A 20,339-nucleotide genomic window follows, 5' to 3' on the forward strand; every position below is an offset into this window, starting at 1 on the left:
GCAAAAATCTTCAACAAAATCCTAGCAAACAGAATTCAGCACACATTAAAAGGATCATACACCATGATCAAGTGAGGTTTATCCCAGGAATTCAAGGTCTCTTCAATATATGCAAATCAATAAACGTGGTACAGCATCTTAACATATTGAAGGATAAAACCATATGATCAGGCTTCCCTGGTGGTGCAGTGGTTAGGGGTCCGCCTGCCAATGCAGGGGACATGGGTTCGTGCCCCGGTCAGGGAGGATCCCACATTCCGTGGAGCAGCTTGGCCCATAAGCCATGGCTGCTGAACCTGCGCATCCAGAGCCTGTGCTCTTCAACAGGAGAGGCCACGACAGTGAGAGGCCCACATACCGCAAACAAACAAACAAACAAACAAACTATATGATCATCTCAATAGATGAAGAAAAAGCTTTTGACAGAATTCAATACCCATTTTTGATAAAAATTCTACAGAAAGTTCGAGGCATCAAGGGAACTCACCTCAACATAACAAAGGCCATATATGACAAACTCACAGCCAAGATCATTCTCGATGGTGAAAAATTGAAACCATTTTCACTAAGATCAGGAACAAGACAAGGTTGCCCACTCTGTGGGCCACTATTATTCAACATAGTTTTGGAAGTATAAGCCACAACAATCAGAAATGAAAAATAAATATAAGTAATCCAAATTAGAAAAGAAGTAAAATTGTCACTGTTTGCAGATGAAATTATACTATACATAGAGAATCCTAAGGATGCTACCAGAAAACTACTGAAACTAATCAATGAATTTGATATAGTAGCAGGATACAAACTTAATGCACAGAAATCTCTGACATTCCTATACATTAATGATGAAAACTCTGAAAGAGAAATTAAGGGAACACTACCATTTAACATTGAAACAAAACGAAAAAAATACCTAGGAATAAACTCACCTAAGGAGACAAAAGACTTGTATGCAGAAGACTATAAGAAACTGATGAGAGAAATTAAAGATGATACAGATGGAGATATATACCATGTTCTTGGATTGGAAGAATCAACATTGTGAAACTGACTATATTACCCAAAGCCATATACAAATTAAATGCAATCCCTATCAAACTACCAATGTCACTTTTCATGTAACTAGAACCAAAAGAGAAATATAAATCAATGGAACAGGATAGAAAGCCCAGAAATAAACCCATGCATCTCAGGTCAATTAATCTATGACAAAGAATGTAAGAATATACAAAGTAGAAAAGACAGCCTCTTCAATTAGTGGTGCTGGGAAAACTGCACAACTACACATAAAAGAATGAAATTAGAATACTCCATAACACCATATATAAAAATAAACTCAAAATGGATTAAAGACCTAAATGTAAGGCCAGACACTATCAAACTCTTAGAGGAAAACCTAGGCTGAACACTATATGACATAAATCACAGCAAGATCCTTTTGACCCACCTTCTAGAGAAATGGAAATAAAAACAAAAATAAACAAATGGGACCTAATGAAACTTAAAAGCTTTTGCACAGTAAAGGATACCATAAACGAAACGAAAAGACAACCCTCAGAATGCAAGAAAATATTTTCAAATGAAGCAATTGACAAAGGACTAATCTCCAAAATATACAAGCAGCTCATGCAGCTCAATATCAAAAGAACAAACAACCCAATCCAAAAATGGTCAGAAAACCTAAATGGACATTTCTCTAAAGAAGATATACAGATTGCCAACAAACACATGAAAGGATATTCAACATCATTAATCATTAGAGAAATGTGAATCAAAACTACAATGAGAAAAAACAAACAAACAAACAAAAAAAAAAATACAATGAGATATCATTTTACACCGGTCAGAATGGCCTTCATCAAACCATCTAGAAACAATAAATGCTGGAGAGGGTGTGGAGTAAAGAGAACCCTCTTGCACAGTTGGTGGGCATGTAAATTGATATAGCCACTATGGAGAACAGTATAGAGGTTCCTTAAAAAATTAAAAATAGAACTACCATATGACCCAGCAATCCCAATACTCGACATATACCCTGAGTAAACCATAATTCAAAAAGAGTCATGTACCACAATGTTCATTGCAGCTGTATTTACAATAGCCAGGGCATGGCAGCAACTGAAGTGTCCATCAACAGATGAATTGATAAAGATGTGGCACATATATACAATTGAATATTCCTCAGCCATAAAAAGGAATGAAACTGAGTTATTTGTAATGAGGTGGATAGACCTAGAGACTATCATACAGAGTGAAGTAAGTCAGAAAGAGAAAAATAGGTACCCTATGCCAACACATATATTGGAATCCAAAAAAGAAAAAAAAAATGGTCATGAAGAACCTAGAGACAAGACAGGAATAAAGATGAAGACCTACTAGAAAATTGACTTGATGTTAAGGGGATGGGGGAAGTGTAAACTGGGACAAAGTGAGAGAGTGACATGGACATATATACACTACCAAATGTAAAGTAGATAGCTAGTTGGAAGCAACCGCATAGCACAGGGAGATCAGCTCGGTCCTTTGTGACCACCTAGAGGGGTGGGATAGGGAGGGTGCGGTGGAGGGAGATGCAAGAGGGAAGAGATTTGGGGACATATGTATATGTATAACTGATTCACTTTGTTATAAAGCAGAAACTAACACACCATTGTAAAGCAATTATACTTCAATAAAGTAGTTAATAAAATTTTTAAAAAATGTGTAATTCTTGTTTACATGGAAGAACTAAAAATAAATTGGAGCTAATTAGACTTTCACTGCCTAATCCTCCATTCCTTAATTATCTCTTCTATAGGAAGGCTTCAAATCCATATATATCTCATGTCTCTCCCTGTATACATCACAGTCCATCAATATCTCAGAGTAGTATCCCACAGCAATAAATGAAATATTTCACTTACAGCCTGACCAATAAAGAATATGGTGGACGTAGAGCCAGTCATACAGAGTAAAGTGAGTCAGGAAGAGAAAAACAAATACCGTATGCTAACACATATATATGGAATCTAAAAATTAAAAAAAAAATGGTCATGAAGAACCTATGGTCAAGGTGGGAATAAAGACACAGACCTACTAGAGAATGGACTTGAGGATACAGGGAGGGGGAAGGGTAATCAGGGACAAAGTGAGAGAGTGGAATGGACATGTATACACTACCAAACATAAAATAGCTAGTTGGTAGCAGCCGCTTAGCACAGGGATATCAGCTTGGTGCTTTGTGACCACCTAGAGGGGTGGGATAGGGAGGGTGGGAGTGAGGGAGATGCAAGAGGGAAGAGATATGGGGATATATGTATATGTATAACTTATTCATTTTGTTATAAAGCAGAAAATAACACACCATTGTAAAGCAATTATACTCCAATAAAGATGTTAAAAAAACAAACAAACAAAAAAAGAATATGGTGGGTTCTTAACTCCTTGTTCTGAGTAAATGCAGATATTCTTACCTCCCCAATCTCTACCTGCTATAGCCCAATAGACTTTAACTGGCTTTTGGATATACCTTACTTTGTTGACTCATTTTGGAATTCTTATCAGTAGAAAAATGTTCAGATATTTTATTATAACTAATATTTTGAGTTCAAACCTCCTATTCCTGTCCATAGGTTTTAAGGAGTGGGGAAAAAAAAAGCACTCTCAGAAATTCACATCAATCTCCAATGTGTGTTGTCCTATTATAAACCGTCAATTTTTCAACCCTGTGAAGAATCTTTAGCACACTAATAATATCATTTAAATTATTCACTATCTTTAACAATCTTCCCTTATGAACATGTATTATTCTGTACCTTCTTGTAAATCATTAATAGAAATGGAAAACACATTGTGGCAAATGATAGGATATATAGCAAACTATTAGAAAACTTCCTACATACTGAAACACTTTAACTTTTATTATTGTGGATAAAGTAATTCAAATATTTACTCTTTTTTCTAATCATCTTTGGTTCTAGTTTATATTTCTCCATTTTATCAACAGAGATTATAAGTTAAACACCTATATGATGCCTATTTCCCTGCTCAGTGATGGTTCAAAATTCCATCCATTTATTTTGTAGAAGCCTAAAATGTCATTACTCTAAAAAATCAGATTTACACTCCATTGCAGTAGCGACACACTCCTTTAAAATCTAATCACATATCTTGGGATTTTAGTCTCTTTACAAATGTTAGTTTTATATTTTGATTCTTAATACAATTCTCCTAAAAGAGAATAAGAAGTCAGGGAATTCTGATGGTTTGACTATTCATCAGCATTACAGATTCTTTTTATCAACTTTTTTTCTGGATAAATTGTCTTTTGAATCTTTTTTTTAAAATTAATTTTTATTGGAGTATACTGCCTTACAATGTTGAGTTAATTTTGACTGTACAGCAAAACAAATCTCCTATAAATATACATATATCCCCTATTTTTTGAATTTACTTCCCAATTAGGTAACCACAGTGCGTTAAGTAGAGTTCCCTGTGCTATACAGTATGTTTTCATTAGTTATCTATTTTATACATAGTATCCATAGTGTATATATGTCAATCCCAATCTCCCAATTCCTCCCACTCTCCCTTCCCCTCCTTGGTATCCATACATTTGTTCTCTACATCTGTGTCTCTATTTCTGCTTTGCAAAGAAGATCATCTATACTATTTTTCCAGATTCCACATATATGTGTTAATGTAGGATATTTGTTTTTCTCTGTCTGACTTACTTCACTCTGTATGACAGTCTCTAGGTCCATCCACATCTCTACAAATGACCCAACTTCATTCATTTTTATGGCTGAGTAACATTCCATTGTACATATATACCACATCTTCTTTATCACTTCATCTGTAAATGGACACTTAGGTTGCTTCCATGGTCTGGCTATTGTAAATAGTGCAGCTGTGAACGTTGGAGGGCATGTGTCATTTTGACTTATGGTTTTCTCTGGGTTTATGCCCAGTAATGGGATTGCTGTGTCATATGGTAGCTCTATTTTTAGTTTTTTAAGGAACCTCCATACTGTTTTCCATAGTGCCTGTATCAATTTATATTCCTACCAACAGTGCCTGAAGGTTCCCTTTTCTCCACACCCTCTCCAGCATTTATTGTTTGTAGATTTTTTTGATAATGATAATTCTGACCAGTGTGAGGTGTTACCTCATTGTAATTTTGATTTTCATTTCTCTAATAATTAGTGAAGTTGAGCATCTTTTCATGTGTTTGTTGGCCATCTGTATGTCTTCTTTGGAGAAATGTCTATTTAAGCCTTCTGCCCATTTTTGATTGGGCTGTTTTTGTTTGTTTTTTTTGTATTGATTTTTGATACTGAGATGCTTATATATTTTACAGATAAAATCATTTGTCATTGCTTCATTTGCAAATATTTTCTCCCATTCCAAGTGTTGTTTTTTGTCTTGTTTATGGTTTCCTCTGCTGTGCAAAAGCTTTTAAGTTTAATTAGGTCCCATTTGTTTATTTTTATTTCCCTTATTCTAGGAAGTGGGTCAAAAAAGATCTTGCTGTGATTTATGTCAAAGAGTGTTCTGCCTATGCTTTCCTCTAAGTGTTTTATAGTGTCTGGACTATAGCAAAGGAAGCAAAAATATACAATGGAGAAAATATATTTTCTTCAATAAGTGGTGTCAGGAAAACTGGACAATTACATGTAAAAGAATGAAATTAGAACACTCCTTAATACTATACACAAAAATAAACTCATAATGGATTAAAGACCTAAATGTAAGGACGGACTCTTATGTATCTTTTGAAAATCTTAACTTCTTTGAAGTTTGAAAAAAAAAAGAAATTAAAACCCTTATGTCTCCTGGTAAAATCTTCAATGTTCCCATGGGCAAAGTACTATTTTTCATTCAATTTCTACTCTTAAATTACTTTATAATTATCTGGGCTATCTCTGGTTTTGAAACTTCTCCTTAATTTGCCAAGTTGGACTGCTTGGTTCCATCTTCAGTGGAAACACCCTGTTCTGCCCCATGAATATCCCAATACTTCCTTCAGCTATGAGAGGATAGGAACTGCACATGTGTACAGAAATTCATTACTTTCCTTCTCCCCACATCCTTCTCTATTCCCACAGTAGAGGGAAGTGTGAAAAGGAATTCTATATCAATAAGCTTCAGACGTTTTAAAATCAGAAATGTTGACAGGGTCTTCTCATCCTCATTAGTCGAATGTCTCTTGAAATCACTGGTTATTTTACAAGAGTTTGGTGGGAACACCTTGACTTAATAAAACTGTACTTCAGTATTTATCACCTTTTATTATTTTAGGTTCTCTACCTTCAGGTTAAAAATATGTGAAGGGGTTTCCCTGGTGGCACAGTGGTTGAGAGTCCGCCTGCCTATGCAGGGGATACGGGTTCGTGATCCGGTCTGGGAGGATCCCACATGCCATGGAGTGGCTGGGCCCGTGAGCAATGGTTGCTGAGCCTGTGCGTCCGGAGCCTGTGCTCCGCAAAGGGAGAGGCCACAGCAGTGAGAGGCCCACGTACTGCAAAAACAAAACAAATCAAAACAAAACAAAACAAACAAACAAACAAAAATATGTGAGGGCAATGGTGATGTCTGTTTTGTTCACATTGTTCCCCAGAACAAAATACAGTTGACACTTGTGCTGACCACACCTCCACTCAATCAAAAATCTCTATATAACTTTAGAGCTGGTCCTCCCGTATGTATCCTCAGTTCTGTATCCATGGATTCAACCAACCTCAGATGGTGTAATGACGTAGTATGGATTCATTGAAAGAAATCTTCATGTAAGTATAACCTTGCTGTTCAAATCCTTGTTGTCAAGGTTCAACTGTATGTAGAAGGTGCTCAAAATATTTTTGAATGAGTAAATGAAATCCTGATGATACATATGGGATACAAAATAACATCACTAGCTCTGTCTGCATGGCATAAAAATGTGGATCAAAGTGAAATTTTAGACAGCTAATTAACTTCAGACCATGTTCTGTTTGCTTGTTCATTTGTTTTGGCTTCTCAAACATTCCTTTTTTCCAAAATTCAGCCATAACATTGAATGTAATAGGAAAGGGAGGACAAGAGATAGGAAAAAAGATACACACCTGTAAGTACCTGCCAATAGCACCTAACCAGGTGTGTGTGTGTGTGTGTGTGTGTGTGTGTGTGTGTGTGTGTGTGTGTGTGCAGATGCCAGTCACCACAGCCTCCAGACTTAGCAGATAATTTTCTACTTTTGGTGCCTAGAAGGGAGAGAAAAACTGAAATATAAATTATGTGCTGGAAAAATCAATCAGCAGCTGTGTGCCCTTGTCTTCTGCTCTATGCCTAGCTCTGAAACACCAGGCTGTTCTCAGTGAATGGTGGAAAGGTAAATGGATACCAGATGTTCAAAGATGACACTTAGACTATAAATTAAAACTGTTGCTGTGAAAGAGAGAAAAGAAAACTAAATCACTCATGGTGTAAAAGCCTATAAGAAGAAGGGGGTAGAATCAGTGCTAGGTCTGGGAAAAATTCTTTCACATAAATTCTCATGGACATGGAAAAGGGAATTCTGAGGATATGCATTGTGAGCCAGATCTAAATTATACTGTGGTTGTGTCAATCAAGCAATGAAGCTGCTATTGCTGCCACCATTCACGGGAGTGGTGTTTGACATGCTTTATAATCCAACTAGAAATTCAAATACCATGGCACAGACATCCTCATAATGTTCACATTTGAATCAAGGATTTGATTGGATAGACCTGCTTGGCATAGCCTAGGTCACATGCCTGTAACCATGTTGCAAAGGAGGCCAGGAAAGTGAGTCCTTGCTTCTACCTCAATCATGGAAAGTAAGACTTAATAAATACAGGTCGTCACGAACTTAAGAATTGTCCACTATGTTACTTTTTCCTGTTTATCACTAAATGTGGTTTCATGGAAGATTAAGCTGTCTATTATTTATATCTGAGTACTAATTTAAATTTGGACCAGATTTTGCAATTATGTATTCACGCAAATCAATTAAGAAACAGCACCTAATCTTCAAGGTAAACCTCTTATTTGATTAGTCTTTAAAAAAACAACTATTTAGCAAAATAAGAATGGATTTGGTGTTTACCAGACCTAGATTATTCTTCCAATCACATCCTACAGGTTTGTGAGTTTTGTAAAGTTTAAGTCCTATTTATTTTTTTCATATTTAAATTGTCCATATTGATATATATGCAGTGTGTTATGTAATTGAAATGAGCTAGCACATCTGAAAGAATCGAACAGAGTGCAAAAGGTAAACTGAATGTATTGACCACTTACGTGACTGTCAGAATGCTAGAAAATGCATATACAAAGATTAATAAGGCATGCTCCATACTTTCAAATAACTGAGACTAAGAAAAATAATTAGAATGGAATGGCTAAAATGCTTTAACAGAGCTATGTGCAGTGTTATAGAAGTATAGAAGGCATAAAGTTTCTCAGTGAACAAATACAGGAAAGCTTCATGGGGAAGCGTGATGGTTAATTTTGTGTGACAGCTTGATTGGGCTATGGGGTGCCCAGACATTTGGTCGAACATTATTCTGGGTATGTCTGTGAAGGTGTTTCTGGATGAGATTAACACTTGAATCAGTAGAGTGAGTAAAGCAGACTGCCCTTTTTAATGTGGGTAGTCCTAAACCACTCAGTTGAGAACCTGAGTAGAATATAAAAGCTAGGTAAGAGAAAACTTTGCCTGCTTGACTGATTGATCTGGGATGTTGGTCTTCTCTTGCCCTTGGACTGTAAATTACACCATCAGCTATCCTGGATCTCCAGCTTGCCAACTGTGGATCATGGAATTTCTCAGTCTCCGTAATTGTGTGATCCTATTCCTTAGAATAAATACAGCTCATGTATTTCTGTTGGACAGTACTGCTATCAGCCCTGGATCCATAGCATGCGCATGACCTGGTATCTAATAGAAATACAGAATCAGAATCCCAGGCTGAGACCTACTGACACAGATTGTGCACTTTAACAGATCCCCAGGAGATTTGTATGTACAGAAAAGTTTATGAAGCACTACTTTAGCCCATTGCTCTAAAAATACCTCCTCTTCTTCCTCCATCTGTAGAGGAAGTTTCATTTCTGCAGCCCTTATTCCTAGAGAGCTGACATATTAGGGATTATCTGACTTCACAAAAGGAAAGCCTGGTATTCTGAATAACACGTTTCTGTAAGTCAAATTCATCTTTGGTATACACATAACGTTCAGTTACTAAAATGCCATACTCAGCAAACTTGGGGCACAGAACAACTTCATTTTGTTATCAGTTTTGAGAAGGAGGGAGAATGAACTCTTTCTTCCTACGCATACATTGTTTTTCGTCAGGCTGCGGCTAAAACCTGGGGTCCTTTCTGGACCTTGGGTGCCCTCATGCCTCCTGGAACTCTTGTTCACCCTGTACTCTCCCAGTCTTTGTACCCATAGCTGTTAGCAGTGTTTTCCCTCCCCTTCCATTATGTTATCATCCCTGCTGATCATCCCCTCAGGCCTTGCTTTCTGCTTTCTGTCACGACAGCTAATTCTGTGCAAAAGTAATTGCAGAGTAAGGTGATTGTGCTTGATAATAGCTTAATATTTTACCTCTCATGTAGTTTTATTGCATTTTAATAGGGAGTTCCTGGAAATTACATGACTTATCTGAACTAGGGAGAATGAGGCAGAAGGGGTGGAATTTGGAGCACCATGCCAGGGCAATGAGAAAAGGTATTTTGATATTATTCTGTTTTCCATCTCTATAAACCATATTCATCAACATTTTAAAGATTTATACAATGCAAAGACTATTTAGAAATTGTCATTATGTGAAATAAAATTGACCTAGACTAGAAGAAGAAAGAGAAAATCATTTGAAAAAATTAAGTCATAGTTTAGCTTTATGCAAATATTGTTACCAGAAAAATATAAAATATGAACAAATAAAGAACTGGAACTGGGTATTTTCTCCTTTTTTTTTTTTTTTTTTTTTTTTTTTTTTTTTTAGTAAAGTACAACATAGATACAGAAAAGTATACAAAACAATAATTTACCACAAAGTAAATATTCAGATAATCTCTTGCAAGGTTAAGAAAGCATTATTCAATAAATATAGCTTAGTTTGGATGTTTATTTTTGAATTTTACTTAAATGGAAATATGCAATGTCTGTTCTTTTATATTTAGCTTCTTTTACTCAAAATTATATTGCTGGGCTTCCCTAGTGGTGCAATGGTTGAGAATCTGCCTGCCGATGCAGTGGACGTGGGTTCGTGCCCCGGTCCGGGAAGATCCCACATGCCACGGAGCGGCTGGGCCCATGAGCCATGGCCGCTGAGCCTGCACATCCGGAGTCTGTGCTCTGCAACGGGAGAGGCCACAACAGTGAGAGGCCTGCGTACCGCCCCCCCAAAAAAAATTATATTGCTAAAGTTCAACTATGCTGTAGAGTGCTACTGTTTTCTACATTTCATAGCAAAATTAATGCACTGTATAAATATACTCGAGTTCATTTGTATCATTTTAGTTCATACTGATGAACTCTGGGTTGTTTCTAGTTTAGGGACAGTATGAATAATGCTGTCATAAATATTTTCATTCCTTCATTTCCTGCACATGTGTAACTGTACATGTGCATATATTTCTTTTTTTAACATCTTTATTGGAATATAATTGCTTTACATTGTTGTGTTAGTTGCTGCTGTATAACAAAGTGAATCAGCTCTATGTATACCTATAACCCCATATTCCCTCCCTCTTGTGTCTCCCTCCCACTCTCCCTATCCCACCCCTCTAGGTGGTCACAAATGTGCATATATTTCTGATGAGTAAAATTGCTTATAACAAACTGCCAAAAATTTGGTAAAAATAATAACACTTATTTGTCCCTCACACACCTGTAGATTATTTGGAATGTCTTCCCTTCAGACTGGTATTTATCTTGCTTCTGAAAGCAGTGGGCATCTCAGGATATATTCTTATCATGGTGTTGGAAGAATCAAAAGAGCACAAGCCCCACTGCACATGAATATTCCATGCCCCTGTTCATGTCATATTCATTAGCATTCCATTGCCCTAAGTAAGTCACATGGTCAAGCTTAAAGTTTTAGAATGGGGACATATACTCCAGCCTGTATAAGGCCATGGCAAGAGTGTAGATATACAATATTAGTACAGAGTAAAACTAGGACCAATAATTCAATTCAACACATAGGCTACATGTACGATAAGTTTTAGTAGACAGCCCCAAACTAGTTTTCTAAACTGGTTGCAACATTTTACACTCTACCTGTGGTATATAAAAGTTCTCCATACTCGAAAAGTTCACCACAATTCGATGTTGTCAGTCTTTTAAATTTTCAATTTGTTAGGAAAGCATTTGCATTATACTATAGTTTTAGTTTGCTTTTACTGATTATTAATAATGTTGTGCAGCTTTAAATTTATTTATCAGCCATTTGAATGACCTCTTCATACAAACTCAATCTCTTGTGCTCACTTCATCAACACACATACTAAAATTGAACAATACAGAGAAGATTAGCATGGCCCCTGTATAAGATGTTATGCATATTTGTAAAGCACTGCACATTTTTTATCACATTACCTCCTCAATTCCTGGTGCCACTATCACTGCCTCCTAACCCCAAGGAAAGAAAGAGAAGGGAAGGAAAGGGGAGAGAAGGGTAACTACATCATACTTTTTCTGATACTGCTGCCTCCACCTGGGATCTCTTTCCTTCCTTACCCTTCTCCAGTTCTCTCAGTGAGATGACTGTTAAGGTAGCTGAAGGTTTGTTATGTATTCTTCCACTTCCAACTACATCTAAACTTTGTTATACCTCCTTTGTACAGTCATTTAAGAACAAGGGCCACATCTTACTAAACTTTATACCCCTAGTACCTAGTATTATTTTAAATACATATTAGAAACTAAATAAAAATTTTATAAATGGGTAATAAGTAAATGAAAAGTTTTCTACAGTAGCATGCTTTTCACAAGTTGTGTGAAGTTGGGCAAATGATATAATTTTTCTGATCTTTAATTTCTCAACTGTAAATGGAAGTGAGAATAATTTTTTCATAGGCTTATTATGAGAATTGTGACATAATTAATGTAAAAATACATATTTTTACCATGCCAGTACAGTTTCAATGCTCAATAAATTATAATAATAAATGTTATTACTTTAAAAAACCCCTCAGTCTCTTGCTCACTTTTCATTGGAGAAGTCTGCCTCTTTCTGATTGATTTGTAGGAATTCTTTACACATTATAGATATGAGCCTTTTTTTTTTTTCTGCTACATATACTTTATTCCACACTATGGCTTGATTTCTCTTCTCTTAATAGTCTTTGATGAAACATTTTTTTTTGTTTTAATGTAGTATCAATTTTAATAAATGTATTTCAATTTGTCAATCTTGTACTTTATAGTTAGTGTGCTTATATTAGTTTTTAAGAAATCTTACCAATATAAGCCCTGGAGGTATTCTCCTATGAAATCTCTGAGAAACTTTGTTGTTTTGCTTTGCATATTTATATTTAAAACCCAACTAGAATTTATATATTTTTTATATTGTAAGGTAGACGTCCAGTCCATTGGTTTCAATATTTATATCTGATTCACAGTACTATTTATTGAAAATTTTTTTTTACTACTGCTCTAAAATGCCAATTCTATTATCTAAAAAAATTGTTCATTAATAGATGTGTCCTCTATTCTGTCAGTTTATATTTCAATCCATCTGCCAATATCATATTGTCTTAATTGCTGTGGATTAATAGTAAATCTCGATATATGGTAGAAATTATTCTGTTTTGAGATTGTTGTAACTATTTTTGGCCTTTTTCATTTTCATATTAATTTAGAATTTGTTGATGAATATCCATCCTCCCTACAAATCTGTTTGGTTTGTTTTTATAAATCAATTAGGGGAATTTGACACCATTAAAATATTGACTCTTTCAATCTGTAAGTATGGCATTCACTTCTACCTATTTACATCATCTTTAATTTTTATCAAAATGTTTTCCAGCTTCCTAAGTAGGACTCTTGCAAAACTTCTGCAAGATTCATTTTTGAGATTTGATATATGTGATGTTATGGTAATTGACACCATTAAATAATTTCATTTCTTATCTTTTGTTGCTCATATATAAAAATAAAATTGATTATTTTCTATATTGACATTGTTGCAAGAAAACGTACAAAATTCATTTATTCAATCTACTGATGTATCTATAGAATAAATAGAAATTTTATTTATTTGAAATTTTCTACATACTCAAAATATATTTTCCATGAATACTGACATTTTCCTCTTTTTTAAAACTTTTTTTTAAACATCAGTCATATTCTTGCCCAGCTGAACAGTTTAGAATTAACAGTATAAAGTGAATAAAGGGATAGTTCTCAAAGATGGCGGAAGAGTAAGACGCGGAGATCTCCTTCCTCCTCACAGAGACATCAGAAATACATCTACACGTGGAGCTTCTCCTGTAGAGCACCCACCGAACGCTGGCAGAGGACCTCGGACCTCCAAAAAGGCAAGAAACTCCCCACATATCTGGGTAGGGCAAAAGAAAAAAGAATAAACAGGGACAAAAGAATAGGGACGGGACCTACGCCAGTGGGAGGGAGCCGTGAAGGAGGAAAGACTCCCACACACTAGAGGCCCCTTCGCGGGCGGAGACTGCGGGCGCCGGAGGGGGAAGCTCCGGAGCCGCGGAGGACAGCTCAGCCACAGGGGTGCGGAGGGCAAAGCTGAGAGATTCCCGCAGAGGATCGGTGCCGCCCGGCACTCACCAGTCCGAGAGGCTTGTCTGCTCGCCTGCCGGGGCGGGCGGGGCCGGGAGCTGAGGCTCGGGCTTCAGTCGGATCCCGGGGAAAGGTCTGGAGTTGGCAGAGTGAAGACAGCTTGAAGGGGGCTAGTGCGCCACGGCTGGCCGGGAGGGAGTTCGGGAGAAGTCTGGAGCTGCTGAAGAGGCAAGAGACCTTTTCCTCCCTCTTTGCTGCCTGGGCGCGAGGAGAGAGGATTAAGTGCGCCACTTAAAGGAGCCTAGAACCGGGCGCGGAGCTGCCGAAGAGACAAGAGACTTTTTCTTGCCTCTTTGCTTCCTCGGGTGTGAGGTGAGGGGATTAAGAGCACCGCGTAGAGGAGCTCCAGAAACGGGCGCGAGCCGCGGCTGTCGGCACGGACAGTAGAGACGGGTGTCGGACGCTAAGGTTGCTGCTGCCACCACCAAAAGGCCTGTGTGTGAGCACAGGTCACTCTCCACACCGGCCCTCCCGGGAGCCCGTGCAGTCCGCCACTGCCGGGGTCCCGGGATCCAGGGACAGCTTCCCCGGGAGAACGCACGGCGCGCCTTGGGCCTGTGCAGCGTCACGTCGGCCTCTGACGTTGCGGACTCGCCCCGCCCCCGTGCCACTCCCTCCCCCCAGCCTGAGTGAGCTGGAGCCCCCGAATCAACTGCTCCTTTAACATCGTCCTGTCTGAGCGAAGGGCAGTCGCCCTCGGACAACCTACACGCAGAGGCGGGACCAAGTCCAAAGCTGAACCCCAGGAGCTGTGCGAACAGAGAGGAGAGGGGGAGGTCTCTCCCAGCAGCCTCAGAAGCGGCGGATTAAAGCTCCACAATCAACCTGAAGTGCCCTGCATCTGTTGAAAACCTGAATAGACAACGAATCATCCCAAGTTGAGGAGGTGGACTTTGGGAGCAAGATATACTATTATTTCCCCCTTTTTTTTCTTTTTGTGGGTGTGTATGTGTGTGCTGCTGTGTGAGATTTTGTCTGTATAGCTTTGCTTTCACCATTTGTCCTAGGGTTAGACCGACCCATTTTTCTGTTTTTTTTGTTTGTTTGTTTGTTTTAAAAGGAAATTTTTCTTCTTAATAATTATTTTTCATTTTAATAACTATACTTTATACTACTCTGTCTTCTCCCTTTCTTTCTTCCTTTCTTCCCTCCTTCCCTCCTTTCTTCCTTCCTTCCCCCCTTCTTTCCTCCCTTCCTCTCTTCCTTCCCCCCTTTCTTCCTCTGCACCTTCCATCCTTGCTTTCTTGCTTCCTTCCTTCATTTCTTCCTTCCTTTCTTCCTTCCTTCCCTCCCTCCCTCCTTCCTTCCTTTTCTTTCCTCTCTATTTATTCTACCTTTTATTTTGAGCCATGTGGATTAAAGGTTCTTGGCGCTCCAGCCAGGCACCAGGGCGGTGTCCCTGAGGTGGGAGAACCAACCTCATGACACTAGTCCACAAGAGACCTCCGAGCTCCACGTAATATCAGACGGCGAAAATCTCCCCAGAGACCTCCATCTCAACAACCAGACCCAGCTTCACCCAAGGACCAGCAAAGAACAGTGCTGGACACCCTATGCCCAACAAAGAGCAAGACAGGTCTACAGCCCCATCCATTAGCAGAGAGGCTGCCTAAAATCATAATAAGGTTACCAACATCCCCAAACACACCACCAGACGAGGACCTGCCCACCAGAAAGACAAGATCCAGCCTCATCCACCAGAACAGAGGCACTAGTCCCCCCAACCAGGGAACCTACTCAACCCACTGAACCAACCTTAGCCACTGGGGACAGCCACCAAAAACAACAGGAACTACGAACCTGCAGCGTGCAAAAAGGAGACCTCAAACACAGTAAGATAAGCGAAATGAGAAGACAGAAAAACACACAACAGATGAAGGAGCAAGATAAAAACACACCAGACCTAACAGATGAAGAGGTAATAGCCAATCTACCTGAAAGAGAATTTAGAATAATGATGGTGAAGATGATGCAAAATCTTGGAAATAGAATAGACAATTTGCAAGAAACAGTTAACAGGGACCTAGAAGAAATAAAGAGGAAGCAAGCAACGATGAGCAACACAATAAATGAAATTAAAAATACTCTAGATGAGATCAATAGCAGAATAACTGAGGCAGAAGGACGGATAAGTGACCTGGAAGATAAAATAGTGGAAATAACTACTGCAGAGCAGAAGAAAGAAAAAATAATGAAAAGAACTGAGGACAGTCTCAGAGACCTCTGGGACAACATTAAACGCACCAACATTCAAATTATAGGGGTCCCAGAAGAAGAAGAGAAAAAGAAAGGGACTGAGAAAATATTGGAAGAGATTAGAGTTGAAAACTTCCCTAATATAGGAAAGGAAATAGTCAATCAAGTCCAGGAAGCACAGAGAGTTCCATACAGGATAAACCCAAAGAGAAACACGCCAAGACACATAATAATCAAACTGTCAAAAATTAAATACAAAGAAAACATATTAAAAGCAGCAAGGGAAAAACAACAAATAACACACAAGGGAATCCCCATAAGATTAACATCTGATCTTTCAGCAGAAACTCTACAAGCCAGAAGGGAGTGGCAGGACATATTTAAAGTGATGAAGGAAAAAAACCTACAACAAAGATTACTCTACCCAGCAAGGATCTCATTAAGATTTGATGGAGAAATTAAAACCTTTACAGACAAGCAAAAACTGAGAGAGTTCAGCACCACCAAACCAGCTCTACAACAAATCCTAAAGGAACTTCTCTAGGCAAGAAACACAAGAGAAGGGAAAGACCTACAAGAACAACCCAAAACAATTAAGTAAATGGTAATAGGAACATACATATCGATAATTACCTTAAATGTAAATGGATTAAATGCTCCCACCAAAAGACACAGACTGGCTGAATGGATACAAAAACAAGACCCATATATATGCTGTCTACAAGAGACCCACTTCAGACCTAGGGACACATACAGACTGAAAGTAAGGGGATGGAAAAAGATATTCCATGCCAATGGAAATCAGAAGAAAGCTGGAGTAGCAATTCTCATATCAGACAAAATAGACTTTAAAATAAAGACTATTACAAGAGACAAAGAAGGACACTACATAATGATCAAGGGATCGATCCATGAAGAAGATATAACAATTGTAAATATTTATGCACCCAACATAGGAGCACCTCAATACATAAGGCAAATACTAACAGCCATAAAAGGGGAAATTGACAGTAACACAATTATAATGGGGGACTTTAACACCCCACTTTCACCAATGGACAGATCATCCAAAATGAAAATAAATAAGGAAACACAAGCTTTAAATGATACATTACACAAGATGGACTTAATTGATATTTATAGGACATTCCATCCAAAAACAACAGAATACACATTTTTCTCAAGTGCTCATGGAACATTCTCCAGGATTGATCATATATTGGGTCACAAATCTAGCCTTGGCAAATTTAAGAAAATTGAAATCGTATCAAGTATCTTTTCTGACCACAACGCTATGAGACTAAATATCAATTATAGGAAAAGATCTGTAAAAAATACAAACACATGGAGGCTAAACAATACACTACTTAATAACGAAGTGATCACTGAAGAAATCAAAGAGGAAATCAAAAAATACTTAGAAACAAATGACAATGGAGACACAACGACCCAAAACCTATGGGATACAGCAAAAGCAGTTCTAAGAGGCAAGTTTATAGCAATACAATCACACCTTAAGAAACAGGAAACATCTCGAATAAATAACCTAACTTTGCACTTAAAGCAATTAGAGAAAGAAGAACAAAAAACCCCCAAATTTAGCAGAAGGAAAGAAATCATAAAGATCAGATCAGAAATAAATGAAAAAGAAGTGAAGGAAACAATAGCAAAGATCAATAAAACTAAAAGCTGGTTCTTTGAGAAGATAAATAAAATTGATAAACCATTAGCCAGACTCATCAAGAATAAAAGGGAGAAGACTCAAATCAATAGAATTAGAAATGAAAAAGGAGATATAACAACTGACACTGCAGAAATACAAAAGATTATTAGAGATTACTACAAGCAACTGTATGCCAATAAAATGGACAACCTGGAAGAAATGGACAAATTCTTAGAAATGCACAAGCTGCCGAGAATGAACCAGGAAGAAATAGAAAATATGAACAGACCAATCACAAGCACTGAAATTGAAACTGTGATTAAAAATCTTCCAGCAAACAAAAGCCCAGGACCAGATGGCTTCACAGGCGAATTCTATCAAACATTTAGAGAAGAGCTAACACCTATCCTTCTCAAACTCTTCCAAAAGATAGCAGAGGGAGGAACACTCCCAAACTCATTCTATGAGGCCAACATCACCCTGATACCAAAACCAGACAAAGACGTCACAAAGAAAGAAAACTACAGGCCAATATCACTGATGAACATAGATGCAAAAATCCTCAACAAAATATTAGCAAACAGAATCCAACAGCACATTAAAAGGATCATACACCATGATCAAGTGGGGTTTATCCCAGGAATGCAAGGATTCTTCAATATACGCAAATCAATCAATGTGATACACCATATCAACAAACTGAAGGAGAAAAACCATATGATCATCTCAATAGATGCAGAGAAAGCTTTTGACAAAATTCAACACTCATTTATGATAAAAACCTTGCAGAAAGTGGGCATAGAGGGAACTTTCCTCAACATAATAAAGGCCATATATGACAAACCCACAGCTAGCATCGTTCTTAATGGTGAAAAACTGAAACCATTTCCACTAAGATCAGGAACAAGACAAGGTTGCCCACTCTCACCACTCTTATTCAACATAGTTTTGGAAGTTCTAGCCACAGCAATCAGAGAAGAAAAAGAAATAAAAGGAATCCAAATAGGAAAAGAAGAAGTAAAGCTGTCACTGTTTGCAGATGACATGATACTATACATAGAGAATCCTAAGGATGCTACCAGAAAACTACTAGAGCTAATCAATGAATTTGGTAAAGTTGCAGGATACAAAATTAATGCACAAAAATCTCTGGCATTCTTATACACTAATGATGAAAAATCTGAGAGTGAAATTAAGAAAACACTCCCATTTACCATTGCAACAAAAAGAATAAAATATCTAGGAATAAACCTACCTAAGGAGACAAAAGACTTGTATGCAGAAAACTATAAGACACTGATGAAAGAAATTAAAGATGATACAAATAGGTGGAGAAATATACCATGTTCTTGGATTGGAAGAATCAACATTGTGAAAATGACTATACTACCCAAAGCAATCTACCGATTCAATGCAATCCCTATCAAATTACCACTGGCATTTTTTACAGAACTAGAACAAAAAATTTCACAATTTGTATGGAAACACAAAAGACCCCGAATAGCCAAAGCAATCTTGAGAACGAGAAATGGAGCTGGAGGAATTAGGCTCCCTGACTTCAGACTCTACTACAAGGCTACAGTAATCAAGACAATATGGTACTGGCACAAAAACAGAAATATAGATCAATGGAACAGGATAGAGAGCCCAGAGATAAACCCACACACATATGGTCACCTTATCTTTGATAAAGGAGGGAAGGATATACAGTGGAGAAAAGACAGCCTCTTCAATAAGTGGTGCTGGGAAAACTGGACAGCTACATGTAAAAGTATGAAATTAGAACACTCCCTAACACCACACACAAAAATAAACTCAAAATGGGTTAAAGACCTAAATGTAAGGCCAGACACTATCAAACTCTTAGAGGAAAACATAGGCAGAACACTATACGACATAAATCACAGCAAGATCCTTTTTGACCCATCTCCTAGAGAAATGGAAATAAAAACACAAATAAACAAATGGGACCTAATGAAACTTAAAAGCTTTTGCGCAGCAAAGGATACCATAAACAAGACCAAAAGACAACCCTCAGAATGGGAGAAAATATTTGCAAATGAAGCAACTGACAAAGGATTAATTTCCAAAATTTATAAGCAACTCATGCAGCTCAATAACAAAAAAACAAACAACCCAATCCAAAAATGGGCAGAAGAACTAAATAGACATTTCTCCAAAGAAGATATACAGATTGCTAACAAACACATGAAAGAATGCTCAACCTCATTAATCATTAGAGAAATGCAAATCAAAACTACAATGAGATATCATCTCACACCGGTCAGATTGGCCATCATCAAAAACTCTGGAAACAATAAATGCTGGAGAGGGTGTGGAGAAAAGGGAACCCTCTTGCACTGCTGGTGGGAATGTAAATTGATACAGCCGCTATGGAGAACAGTATGGAGGTTCCTTAAAAAACTACAAATAGAACTACCATACGACCCAGCAATCCCACTACTGGGAATATACCCTGAGAAAACCATAATTCAGAAAGACTCATGTACCAAAATGTTCATTGCAGCTCTATTTACAATAGCCAGGACATGGAAGCAACCTAAGTGTCCATCAACAGATGAATGGATAAAGAAGGATGTGGCACATATATACAATGGAATATTACTCAGCCATAAAAAGAAATGAAACTGAGTTATTTATAATGAGGTGGATGGA

At 37.7% G+C, this 20,339-nt stretch overlaps 1 protein-coding gene and 1 non-coding gene across 2 annotated transcripts in view; both read left to right on the top strand.

Annotated features, from left to right (window-relative positions):
- Positions 1 to 20,339, top strand: part of RIT2 (Ras like without CAAX 2) — a 595,054-nt gene that overhangs the window by 171,065 nt on the left and 403,650 nt on the right.
- LOC131742994 (U6 spliceosomal RNA) lies at positions 11,475 to 11,579 on the top strand. Its single transcript, XR_009331652.1, has one exon. It is a non-coding gene; the product is annotated as a U6 spliceosomal RNA (small nuclear RNA).

This window comes from Kogia breviceps, chromosome 15, assembly GCF_026419965.1.
Source record: "Kogia breviceps isolate mKogBre1 chromosome 15, mKogBre1 haplotype 1, whole genome shotgun sequence".
NCBI classification, from domain to species: Eukaryota; Metazoa; Chordata; class Mammalia; order Artiodactyla; family Physeteridae; genus Kogia; species Kogia breviceps.